This window comes from Cibotium barometz, chromosome 35 (assembly GCF_041138505.1).
Source record: "Cibotium barometz isolate CiBa-2024 chromosome 35, ASM4113850v1, whole genome shotgun sequence".
NCBI lineage: Eukaryota > Viridiplantae > Streptophyta > Polypodiopsida > Cyatheales > Cibotiaceae > Cibotium > Cibotium barometz.
Genome location: NC_141080.1, coordinates 34,929,019 through 34,942,666, shown reverse-complemented (window position 1 = coordinate 34,942,666; position 13,648 = coordinate 34,929,019).

The following is a 13,648-nucleotide window of genomic DNA, read 5'->3' as shown; positions in this document are numbered from 1 at the left end:
TAGGATATATTTCCAATTCGACTAGTTCTTGATTTTATAAAATCTAGGATCTCAAAAAGTCTTAAGAGGTCTAGGATCTCTCCTTAATTCTATAAGTATCCAATGTAAAATTGGCCTCATTCTTTCTTTTTCCTTTGGGAGTCTTCTGCGGCGGTTGTTAAGCTTTTCTATTAAAAAGAGAATGGTTATCATAAGAATTAGCAAATGGTTAAAAGCCTTGGATCGAAGAGATAAGATTTTTGAGCTTGTGTAGGATACGTTTGAGTTTTCATGGATTACTTCTCGACATGTATAGGTCATATGGAATGGGTTTTTCTTTACTTTTCTTCTATGAGATTTTGGATAGTGAGAAGTTTGTAGAATTCTAAGTGCCTAAGGATGATTTAAAAAAATATTAATGTTCATGATTAATATTGCACATTTTATTGATTTTAGAAACACGCCGCTTAATCAAAGAGGTAATGATACATAGATACTAATTGCATTGTGAATCATTCTTTTATATTAAATGAGCAAAAGTACAAGATATATATATATATAGAGAGAGAGAGAGAGAGAGAAAACAAGCCCTAAAGTCTTAGCTAAGGATTACCTAAAAGTCATCAAACACTCTTCTTCATGGATTAATTTCATTTGTTCTTGTATGCACCACCCTAGGTGTTATTTGTCCATTTTCCACATGTCCAAGATCAATTGAGGTGTCCTTAAGTGGCAATACCCAATCAACATAGCTCTACTTGCACAAAAACTATCTCAATGGACACCTCCAAGCATCTATAAAAATATTGAGAAACTTACAAATGCTATACATGGGCTTTAGAGGAAGCATTCTTGCCACTAAAGCATATTTTAGTGCATTGGAGGATTTGCACTTATGGGACAACATTGTAAGAGATGCAATTCTCTACTACACTTGGGTAGCTTACAACACAACTCTAGCAGAGCCTCATTCTCTCAAGCTAGATTAGATCTAAATAAACAGGGGCTACTCTCCCCTCTCGCAACAAATTTGTATGATAGTGTGTTGCCACACCAACTCTTTTTTGCATAGTGCCCAAGGGGTCCCCTATGCAAAAAAGAGCAGGTTTAAGTAGGACATTTCGGCATTCTGATGAGGGGGAACTTTGCAAGTGGGGCCATGGGCCTACTTCGCCCCACTTGCAAGGTTTCATCCTCCCCATAGATGGGTGTGTCGGTGCCACCCGCTCTTTTTTACACATTGCCTAAGGGGTCCCTTCAATGAAAAACAGAGTGGGTTTGGGTAGCAAGGGGATGAAACTTTGCAAGTGGGTCCATGTGGCTACTCCCCACCTCTCACAAAGTTGTATCCCCATCAGCAATGCGAGCACAGGATGAGTGTGATAGTGTGTTGGCACCTGCTCTTTTTTGCATAGTGCCCAAGGGCTTCCGTGTGCAAAAAAGAGCAAGTTTGGGTAGGACATGACCCCTATTTAGTGTCTGATGGGGGTGATCTGCCCCCACTCTCAAAGCTTCATCCCCATCAGTGATGGATGATTAGATGGGTGTGATGATGTGTTGGTACCTGCTCTTTTTTGCATAGTGCCTATGAAAAAAAGAGCGGATTTGGGTAGGATATCCAAGTGGGTCCATGGGGTTGCTCCCCCCACTTGCAAAGTTTCATCACACATATCCAGTGTTTGATGGGGGTGAAACTTTGTAAGTGTATCCATGGGGTTGTTCCCTCCCACTTGCAAAGTTTAATCCCCATCGAACGCCAGATCAGTGTGACAATGTGTTGCCCCCTGCTATTTTTTGTATAGTACCCAAGCGATCTCCTATGGAAAAAGAAGTGGTTTGGGTAGGACATCACACCTATGGGGGTGAAACTTTGCAAATGGGTCCATAGCTCCCTTCTCCTCTGTATCTTTTCAATATCATATGGGTGTGATCATGTGTTGCCAACCGGCTCTTCTTTGCATAGTACCCAAGGAGTCCCCTATCCAAAAAAGAACGGGTTTGGGTAAGACATCACACACATCCAATGGGGGCAAAACTTTACAAGTGGGTCCATGATGAGGCTGCTCCTCTTCCACTTGCAAAGTTATATCCCCATCAATGTTAGATGGGTGTGATGGTGAGTTGCCCAAGGGGTGCAATGAGGGTAAAACTTTGCACATGGGGATGCTTCCCCCACTTGCAAAGCTTCATCCCCATTGGATGCGGATGATGGTGTGTTGCCACTTGCTCTTTATTGCATATTTCCCAAGGAGTCCCATATGCAAAAAAGAGTAAGTTTCACTAAGGCATCAATCCTATCTGACGTCCGGGGGATGAAACTTTGCCAGTGAGTGGATGGGGCTGCTCCTCTCCCACTCACAAATTTTCATCCCCATCTAGCATTGGGGGTGATGGTGTGATGCTACCCGCTCTTTTTCAGATAATTCGCAACAAGGAGGCCCTTATGCAAAAAAGAGTGGGTTTGGGTAGGAGATCAAACTATTCGACATCCAATGGGGGTGAAACTTTGCAAGTGGGTCCATGGGGCTACTCCACTCCACTCACAAATTCGCATCCCCATCGGATGGGTGTGATGGTGTGTTGCCACCCATTCTTTTTTTTAAAATTGCCTAAGGACCTATGCAAAAAAAAGAGCAGGTTTGAATAGGACATCACACTTATCTACTGGCGTTTTTTATGGGGGTGAAACCTTGTAAGTGGGTATGTGGGGCTGCTCCACCCACTTGCAAAGTTTCATCCCCATTGACGGTGTGATGGTGTGTTGCCCCCCACCCTTTTTTGTATAGTGCTAAAGGGGTCCTATACAAAAAAGGGTGGGTTTGGGTAGGACATCACACCCATCCAGCGTCTCTTGTGATAGGGGTGAAACTTTGCAAGTGGGTCTATGGTGATGCTCCCCTCTCCACTCATAAAGTTTCCTCCCCTTTAAACATGCTAGATGGGTGTGACATTGTATTGCTACACTTACTCTTTTTTGAATAGTTCCCAAGGGTCCCCTATGCAAAAACGAATGGGTTTAGGTAGGAAATCACACCCATCTGGGGGTGAAACTTTGTAAGTGGGTCCATGGGATTTCTCCCCCCTCTCACAAAGTTTTATCCTCATTAGGTGTGACTGTGTTGCCACCTGCTCTTTTTGCATAGTGCCCAAGGAGTCCCCTATACAAAAAAGAGCAGGTTTTGGTACAACATTACCCCTATCAGGCATCTGACGATGGGGGTGAAACTTTCCAAGTGGGTCCACAAGGCTGATCTCCCCCAACTCGCAAAGTTTCATCCCCATCTCGGATGGGTGTAACGGTGTGTTTCTACCCACACTGTCACTATACAAAAAATAACGGATTTGGGTAGGGCATCACACCCATCCAATATCTGATGGGGGTGAAACTTTGTAAGTGGGTCCATGGGGCTTCTCTCCCCCACTCGCAAAGTTTCATCCCCATTGGATGTCGGATGGGTGTGATAGTCCGTTTTTCCACTCGCTCTTTTTTGCATAGTCCCCAAGGCACCCCTATGTAAAAAACAACGGGTTTGGGTAGGACATCACACCCACGATGGTGGGGTGCAACTTTGTAAGTGGGTCCATGGGGTTACTTTCTTCTCCTCGCAAAGTTTTATTCCCATCGAGCACCGAGTGGATGGGTGTGATAGTGTGCTACCACCCACTTTTTTTTTGCATAGTACCCAAGGGATCACCTATGCAAAAAAGGGGCAGGTTTGGGTAGGACATCACAAGTATCCATCACTTGACGTGGGTGAAAGCTTGCAAGTGGGTCCATGGGGTTTCTTCCCTACCACCACTTGTAAAGTTTCCTCCCCATCAAGGGCACTTGGATGGGTTTGTTGGCATGCTCTTTTTTTGCATACTTCCCAAGGGGTCCCCTTTACAAAAAAGAGCGAGTTTGGGTAGTACATCACTCCCAGCAGATGTCCGATGATATAGGTGAAACTTTGCAAATGGGTCCATGGGGCTGCTCTACCCGCACTCCCAAAGTTTCATCCCCCCGATGGGTGTGATGGTGTGTTGTCACCCGCTCTTTTTTGCTTAGTGCCCAAGGAGTCCCCTATGTAAAAAAGAGTGGGTTTGGGTAGGACATCCCACCCCATCTGGCATCCAATGGGGGGGAAATTTGTAAGTGGGTCCATGGGGGGATGCTCCCCCCTCTCTTCCCCATCAGATGGGTGTGATACCACTATCACTTTTTTTTGTGTAGTGTGGTCCCCAATGCAAAAAAGAGCAGGGGCTTTCAATAGCACCACACATATCCAACATTCGATAGGGATCAAAATTACAAGTGGGTCCACCCATGTCCAAGGGTGCCCTAGGCAAAAAAGAGTGGGTTTGGGTAGGATATCACTCCGATAGGGGTGAAACTTTGCAAGTGGGTCCATGGGGTTGATCTACCCCCACTCTCAAATTTTCATTTCCATGGGATGGCTATGACAGTGTGCTGCCACCTGCTCTTTTTTGCATAGTGCCCAAAAGAGTGGGTTTGGGTAGGACATATGCCATCTAAGCATCCTAATGCACCTCTCTAGGGTGGCCAATAGTAAGGGCCACCATTTGAGATTAATGTTCATCCTCGTCTGCTTCAAACCAATCTCGAAATTAGCCCATATCAGTCCTACAGTGGTTCAACCCTATGGATGATAAGTCAATAACTTGTAAAACCTCTCTCTCTCGTAATATATTAAGAAAGCACACCAACCAGTAGTGTGCTAGGGGCCCCTTCAGAGGGTTATTGGGACCCATCTAGTGTCAATTTGTACCTCTTGTCTATTCGTAGATCTCTGACTTTAAGTTTGCAACAATGTTTTAACTACAACATCTCCCACATAAGATGCACGCAACACCTAAGAACCTAGAAAGATTCCACATGTCCACAAAGTGCTGCCATGGTGGAAGAGAACATGATTCTTAATCCATAGGCTGTAACTACAGAGAATATACAAAGGACACATATAATAGCCATGTAGAAAGCACTACCCATGTTCTAGATGTTGATTTTCAGTCCACATCCCCCATCTTCTGAGTTGCCAATATCTATAGATCCCTTAAGTATAGATATAAATTGGCATATCTATAAGTATACATCTCCCCCACTTCAAAGTGAAGTTTTTATCGGAACGGCTACTCCAGAGGTAACTCAACTAGAGTCTTAGGAATCACAAAAAAGAGCTTACCTCCTCAGATGATCGTCTAGGTATGCAAGTGCCCCCCAGGAGTGAGCACTGTTACCAAACAATGCTGGGAAAAATGGGGAGCATCCACCATGGATGACACAACATTACTGGTAAAACTAGTTGACAAAGCCACCGCTAGACCCATTGGTCTATTGAAGGATTTGAAAATAAAGATCCTTGGAACCACCTTTCGCCACACATTTGTGGTGATGAACTTCGGATGTCAACCAGTTTCATATGACTGCATCCTTGGGAGACCTTTCATGAGGGAAACTAAAATGATCCACATTTGGGATATCGATCATATCTACATTCGAAGGAAAGATTAAAAAGTTAAGATCAACCTACGTACGTGGAAGGTACATCCCATGAGCGGTTGACCTTTTGCAAAGGACTTAGTGTCAACTACCAGATCCATTGCAGTCCACCTGTGTCAAACGTGCCATAAAACAATAGATGATGAAAAAGATAGTGAGGAATGTGAACCTCTTGCGGAGCTAGAAGTCTCTGAGAATTGGATGCATATCCTTTCTACCTTACATACTTCTAAGATGCACGAGAACCAGGTTTGCTAACAGATGATGGGCAGGATATCACATCTCTCTACATGCTTAGCACTGCATACCTGCCTGATGTCGCCACTCATGAACTTGAATAGGTTGATGCTATGTTTTCCCTACCAATTCAGACACCCACTCGCTAATTTAATATGTAGGGGCGGTTGAAGCACATGACCACTTCAACCAAATATGGCAAAAGGGGTTCACAAATAACTCCCTTGTGGTGCACACAACCACCCCAAAGCCAATGGAACCCATTGATCGCAAACCCAAACCTGAAAAGCTTTGCCACTCTGCGTGCAAAGCACGCAATAAGAAGTTAGCGCTAGTGGAAAAAGAAGCTAAAAAACTGATAGAAGAAGAAAGCGTTAGGGCAAAAGAGACCAAACACGTGACCAAACACTTAAAAACCTTCCAGACGGCTGACCAATTTGTGCAATATGACTTGGACCAAAGGTCCCACAATGGACAACCAGGGACCTCATATGATGGTCCACCAGCCAAAGGTGAAGGAAATTAACCTGGCAAGCTCGGGAAAAGACCCAAGGCCAATATACATCGGGGATGACCTCTCTACCAAGGAAGAGACTCAGCTCATCGCTCTACTCACAGAATTCCAAGATTGCTTTGCCTGGAAGTACATGGATATGAAGGGTGTATGTCCCAAAGTAGTCAAGCATACCATTCCGATGGTCGATGGAGCGAGACCGATCAAAGAAAGGGCTTACCCTATGAATCCGAAGTATTCCAAGATGGTATGGGAAGAAATCGATAGACTCATTGACGCTGGATTCATCTACAAAAGAGAGCACACAGAATGGGTATCACCCATAGTGATAGTGCCAAAAAAGAATGGGAAGATAAGAGTGTGTGTAGACCTCAAAAAGGTCAATGCCACCACCATACGAGATCATTATCCCTTACCTATCACGGAGTACGTGCTCGAACGAGTTGTAGAAAAGGAAGCCTATAGCTTCCTTGATGGATTCTCTGGCTATAATTAGGTGTAGATCGACCCCAAGGATCAACACAAAATAGCCTTTGCCAGAGCATGGGGAACTTACGTATATCGTGTCATGCATTTTGGGCTAACCAATGCCCCCGGTACCTTCCAGCAATGTGCACGGCCTACAAGAAATATCTTTGGAAATTCCTTGAGGTCTTTATGGGTGACCTCTATGTGAACTCCTTGTGGAAGGCACACCTTGAATTTTTACGTAAGGTGCTAGAAAGATGCAGGCTATACTCCATTTCATTGAGCCCACTTAAATGCCAATTTTGGGTTAGGCATGGAGTTATCCTAGGACACATTGTCTCCTGACAGGGAATCTCCACGGACAATAGCAAGGTGTGGCTCATCCTTGAGCTACCCCCACCCACCAACTTTAAGGGAGTCTAGCGCTTTATGGGACATGTTGACTATTATCGACGTTTCATTTTTATGTATGGTGATATAGCTCAACCCCTTTATGGAATCTTGATCGTTTTTGAGTAGACGAAGGAATACCAATAGGATTATACCACCCTAAAGAAATCCTTGGCAAGTACTCCTATCGTAAGGTCCCCCAATTGGGACATAATCTTCCATGTCCACATCGACACCTCTGCCTTTGCTATTGGATGTGTGCTGTCCAACCTGGTGAATACAAGATGGATTTTCCCATCAGCTTTGCCAGCCCACCAACTAAACGAGGCCGAAAGAAATTATACCACAACTGAAAGGGAAGGGTTGGCCATGGTTTATACCATTAAGAAGTTTTACCATTATCTTCTAGCAAACCGAATTTATCTTCTTCATGGACCATTAAGCTCTTCTATACCTAGTAAACAAGCCTTATACAATAGGAAGAATCACTAGGTGGCTGCTACTAATCTTGCTTGAGTTTGACTTCACTGTCATAGTGCAGAAGGGATCACAGCATGTCTTGGCAGACCACAAGTCAAGAATCCCCAGCAGTGAGTCGCCTGTGGGAGTTGATGATGATTTACCAGATGCGGCCCTGTTCCAATTATGTTTAACTCATGAATGGGGTGAGGCGGTAGTATACTTTCTAGCCAATGGCTTACCAGTTGAGCCGCCTGTGGGAGTTGATGATGATTTACCAGATGCGGCCCTGTTCCAATTATGTTTAACTCATGAATGGGGTGAGGCGGTAGTATACTTTCTAACCAATGGCTTACCAGTTGACCCGCTCCTAAACAAGGACCGTGCCCGAAGCCTCATTAAACGGGCAGCCCCATACTAACTCATTACAGGCTAACTTTACAGGCAGGAGAAAGACAAGATTATCAGACGTTGTGTCCGTGAAGACGAATATGTATTCCTTCTAGAATAGGCTCACTCTGCTGGGGGCACTTTGCAGCAAATACACTCCACGCAAAGTCCTCATAGTCGGGTTATGGTGACCTACCTTAATGACTGATGCAATAAAATACATCAAGCAGTGTGATGAATGTCAACGAGCGACAATCCCCTGCTTTAAGGACAACGTGTCCCTAAACCCTGTTGTGTCCTTGAAACCATTCAAAAAGTGGGGCCTTGATCTCATTGGGCCCATTAGTCCCGCAGCCAGATATACTCAGGCCTAATATATAATTCCTACCATAGACTATTGCACAAAATGGGTTGAAGATGGGGCTACTTTTGTAAAGTTGATGTGCACTCTACCACAAAATTTATATATGAGTCAGTAATCACACACTTTGGTTACCCCCTTGAAATTGTGAGTGACAATGGAACACACTTCATTATTAATGAGGTAATCCAATTTCTCCTACAAGAATTCCTTTTCACTCATAGAAAGTCTTCCCTATATTAACCCCAAGTAATGGCCAAGAAGAAAACACCAACAAAGTTCTATGTGCCATTCTCACCAAAACTATTGAGGCCAGCTAGAACGATTGGGAACAAAAGTTACCGGCAGCACTTTGGGCCTATCAAACTTCCTACAAGGCTACTACCAATGCAACACCCTTTTGTTTAACCTATGGTACTAAAGCAGTTATGCCAATGGAGTTCTTGGTCCCAAGCTTACGCATTGCTGTACAAGAAAAACTCATAGGAAATGTCTTAGGATGTCGCTTGTTCGAGCTCGAAAAGCTTAAGGAAACACGCCTCCTAGCTGTATATAGCATGATTGTAAAAAAGCTAAGGCATAAACAATGGTTCGATGACCAGCTAAAGGACAAGAAAATCATCACCGTACAAGAGAAGCTCACAAGAAATATCTTAGCCTATCACCTTTTTTAGCTTGAAAAGCTCGATGAAACACGCGTTTTAGCAGTATACAACATGATTGTTGAGAAGCTAAGGTACAAACAATGGTTTGAAACGACTAACTTAAAGACAAACAAATGAGTGAGGGCAACATGGTCCTCTTATTTAGTACAAAGACACACAAAAAGAAGCTCAAACTCAGAGACTTAGGACCTTTCCTAGTCACTGAGATAACACCACAAGGTGCAATACGAATCGAGACACTTGATGCTGTAGAAATGGCTGGTTATTTCAATAGTAGTAAGTTAAAATGCTACTATGGCCCTCTCACACCAAGTCCACCTTAAAGAGCCATCCACGATAAAAAACAGCACAAAAAAGACCATGAGGATATGAAACAAGATGAACAACAAGAGGCCAAAGCAAGGCAAGCCAAGCTTTGGCAGAGACACATCATGGTCAATATGGCCCAAGTGGTCGACCTTGAAGAAGAAGAATGGTAGGTGAAGCTAGCTCGGTTGTGGTTAGGAATGACCACTCCGATGAGCTTTATCCAAAAATTATCTCTTGTAGATACAGGGACTAGTTATCATTTGAAACATGGTGTTCCCTTGGGGAACCTTCACTAAAAGAAAACCCTCCATAGTTACAAGAGTGGCGTCATAGCATGTTCACTGTTTAGGCAAAGTCACACTTTTATTCCACATTGGAAATAATCCCTTAGAAGGGAAGTTCTGTGTGATGCCTCCTGCAGGAAGAACGATGCGGGAGGAAATACTCCTTGGATGGCGTTGGATGGGACATAATAGGTGCAATATTGCCTAGGATGCATGGACAATGACCTTACAACTGGTCTCTGACCAAGTTATTGTCCTCATGATGGATGAAGAGCCCATACCTGCTGCTCCCCCATGCCAAGAAGTTCCCCCTCCACCACCCACTTTCATTTTGTCATCACACCCCCACAAATACATCCCACTAAAAAAGAGACCTCTCATCATTTCAACCACATCAATGCCTCTCACACCCTCCCTACCACCACGCTCGTCAGCAACCCACTCTCACATCGCCACCTCACAAGCTGTTAACCCACCAACCCAAACTAACCAAACTAACATTTCTAATAGAACTAACAAAACTACACTAGGCATGCCATCTCCCCATTGGGTACCTAAAAAGCTTCTCGTCGCAGCAGCACAAGGCTATTATGAGGGCGAGTCTACATTTTGGATCCCCTAACGAGCCCTCGTCTGGAAAGGCACCCAGAGCTCCTCGTCCCCCGCATCAGCAACCAATTCGCCAACAACAAGCCTATAGGGTACAAGATAAATGCAGGCCTAAATGCTCTCCATGGCACCCCTATCCTCAATTAAACCCTCAGTTGTGTCTAATACCAACCCCCCTAGTGGATCCCCAAACCTATCCTACAAGCCCAACACTTCTACAAGGGCAATCATCGAATTTGGATCCCCAAATCTCCCCAACCCTAACTTCCACACCGTGTCGCTCTGCAATCACCTATCTTTCAATGGAAACCCAAGGTGGCCTTCGCCAACAAAGACTGCCTAGGATAAAGGGAAGAAGAAGCTTCATAGTGACACTCTAGCCCCCATTTTGTCGCGTCTCGCGACAAAGCTGACGAATGATATACCCTCAACATCGGCAACTCCTCCACCTATCATTGTTTGTAAGACTGCAATGGAGTACTATAATGCCATTATCAACTCCTTCAAACTCAGGTACTCCCTTGTCACATCAGCCTTTGAATTCCTCAAGGAAGTAACACCCCCCCATCTTGCCACCATCACCCAATTGGAATCGACTTATCACCTTGGTGAATCGGGCATGCAGTCAGTACAGAACATGCAATGGGGTGCTGGCAGCATAGCCCACAGGTAGAAAACCTGATTCAGGTTACACCAAAAAAAAATGAAATGCCACAGCTGTACCACATCTTCCCACGGCCATAGAAACCCCCACCTGTTTTTGTCTCATGGTCGCACTCTTTAGGATTTGAAATTTGCCACAGCCATACCAACCCACAGAATAAAGTGCTCCAGCCATTCCATCCTCAACCCATCTCCCATGGTTGTTCTGCCGCCACGACCGCACCAACTGTGTTCACAAGGCCACGACCATTCCCTCCTCAACCCATCTGTCAACAGCCATTCCAGATCTGCCACGACCGCACCAATTGTGTTCACAAGGCCACGACCATTCCCTCCTCAACCCATCTGTCAACAGCCATTCTAGATCTGCCACGACTGCACCAACTGTGTTCACAAGGCCACGACCATTCCCTCCTCAACCTATCTGCAATGGCCGTTCCAAATCTGTCAATAGCCGCACCAACTATGTTCACAAGGCCATGGCCGTTTCCTCCTCAATCCATTTGCAAACGACCATTCGCGGCTGTACCAACTGTGTTCACAAGGCCATGGCCGTTCCCTTGTTAGCAAATTCGGTATGCCCATTTCAACCCATACCGTGGCCGTTCGATCAAGATGCCACAGGGCCATTCAATCCAGATGCCATGCATGTTCCCTCCAGTTGCCACATGCCACACTCGTTTGCTCAAGTTGCAGTGGCCGTTCGCTGGTGAGAGGCCATGCTTGTACCATTGTACCATATGCCACGCCCGTGTCCTTTTGAAAAAGTATAAATATGGGTCCCACCCCCTTATTTCCTAACTTGCAACTCTCAGACTATTGCAGTTTTTTCTCTTGAGCCTTCACATCCTCACACCCTCTCCACACCACCATGACTGACACCTCGGAGTCCTCCAGGGAGGTTCTCCACCATACCTCAATCGGGACAAAGCGCCCGACAAGGGGCACATTTAAGGAATATGCCCGCCACCCCACACAGTTGTCACATTTGAGGGAAGCCCTTATGGCCACACCATCCACTCCTTAATGAAGAACAACCACAAGGTGGAGAAAAAGCTCCTCTACTTCACTGAACCGTGTTATAGGGCAGTCTCACAGTAGACCCTACGGTCATAACCAAGCTAGAGCAGCAGTAGTAGACCCTGTGCGATCATAACCACGCTGGAGCAGTAGACCCTGTGCTCGTAACCAAGCTGGAGCAGTTGGGCCTAGGAAGATTTCCCACTCTAGAGCCATGGGGGCCAGGTTTATACAACCATTTGTACTTCACAAAGACCTATGACGTGAACCTGCACACAGGAGATGTTTGGGACAATAGAGGCCATCCGCACAGGGTATAGCTCAGCATTATGCTCATTAGAGATGCCTTACAGCTCCCCAACCTGGACCAGCCCTATGTTAGGCTCACTAATGCCCCGGAGTTGACCAAGGGCTTATACAGAGGCAACCCAAAAAAAGACGAGGTGGACTGGGTCAACATCACCTAGGATGATTTGATTATGTCAGATCGTGCCCTACTCAGTACACGTTGGCCTAACAGATTCAACAGGTGGAACATGACTACCTTGGCCTATGTGCACCAAGGACATATTGTCAATTAGGTAGAGTATTTATACAAAGAGCTTCATGCAATCTGCTCTTAACCCGTAGGGGAAGCTGGTAGTAGCCACCTTACTCACCAAAGTGCTTTATCATGCAGCCGGTGGGAGGAGTTACCTCGCACCATTCAGCTAAGTGTCCTTGACGTGGTGATCACATCTCTTGGAGGAGAAGCAAACGCAAGATTTCTTCCACTAGAACCTCTCTGAGACACCACCCTTGGCCCACTTTACATATTTCCCATCTTTCACAGAGGCTGGACTCTCCTCCCCTAATGCATCTCAGCAAAATACATTACACACTCTCCCTTGGGCATGGTCAAGCAGCTTTTGATCCAGCTAGGGCTATGCCGAGAGCGTCCATGCAGCCCATGGCAACTTGCCCAACTTTGCCTTAGGATTTTCACACATGGCTAGAGAATTGATCATAAATGATGGATTGTCTCTAAAGTCCAACAAGAGGTGGCTGCAGTTCTGCAGCCGGAGATGCCAGGGCATAGGAGAGACAGATATCTGAAGATCTCTACCAAGTTAACTTACACAACCTCTAGCTACAGGGCAAGTTTAATGAACAGATGCAACAGCTCGGGCATGCCCTTGCCTGGATCATTGAACTCCAGCAGCAGCAGCTCCAACAAGCCCATAAAGCTACTTAGCGGGCACACCACAAACTTTCTATCATGACAACCCTTGCCCACCAAGCCTAAGATCGAGCAACAGCTGCAGAGGAGGCCCTTGCACAAACCAAGCTGGATTTCCAAAGATACCGGGATATCTCAAAAGATACCATTCACTAGATGGAGGAGCACCTCGGAGAAGTCGAAGCCAGAGCAGCAAAGCCACCCTCTACCCCCTCTGCTCCCTCCTCTAGCACCATGGATTTCCAAAGATACCGGGATATCTCAAAAGATACCATTCACTAGATGGAGGAGCACCTCGGAGAAGTCGAAGCCAGAGCAGCAAAGCCACCCTCTACCCCCTCTGCTCCCTCCTCTAGCACCATGGATAGGAAGGTTGATGCACTTATGGAGATAGCCACGGAGCTGCCCATCCTTGCCCTCCCCCCACAAAGCCCATTTAGTCTCCTTAACCTTCATTATAGGAGCATCCGACTCAAGCTCCTCCAACACAACGTCTATTTGCATGAGCCCCTGACTTTTCCATATCTCCTCACCAAGCTTCCTATCGCCAGAATCACCCTAATTCCCCACTCCTATTTTCA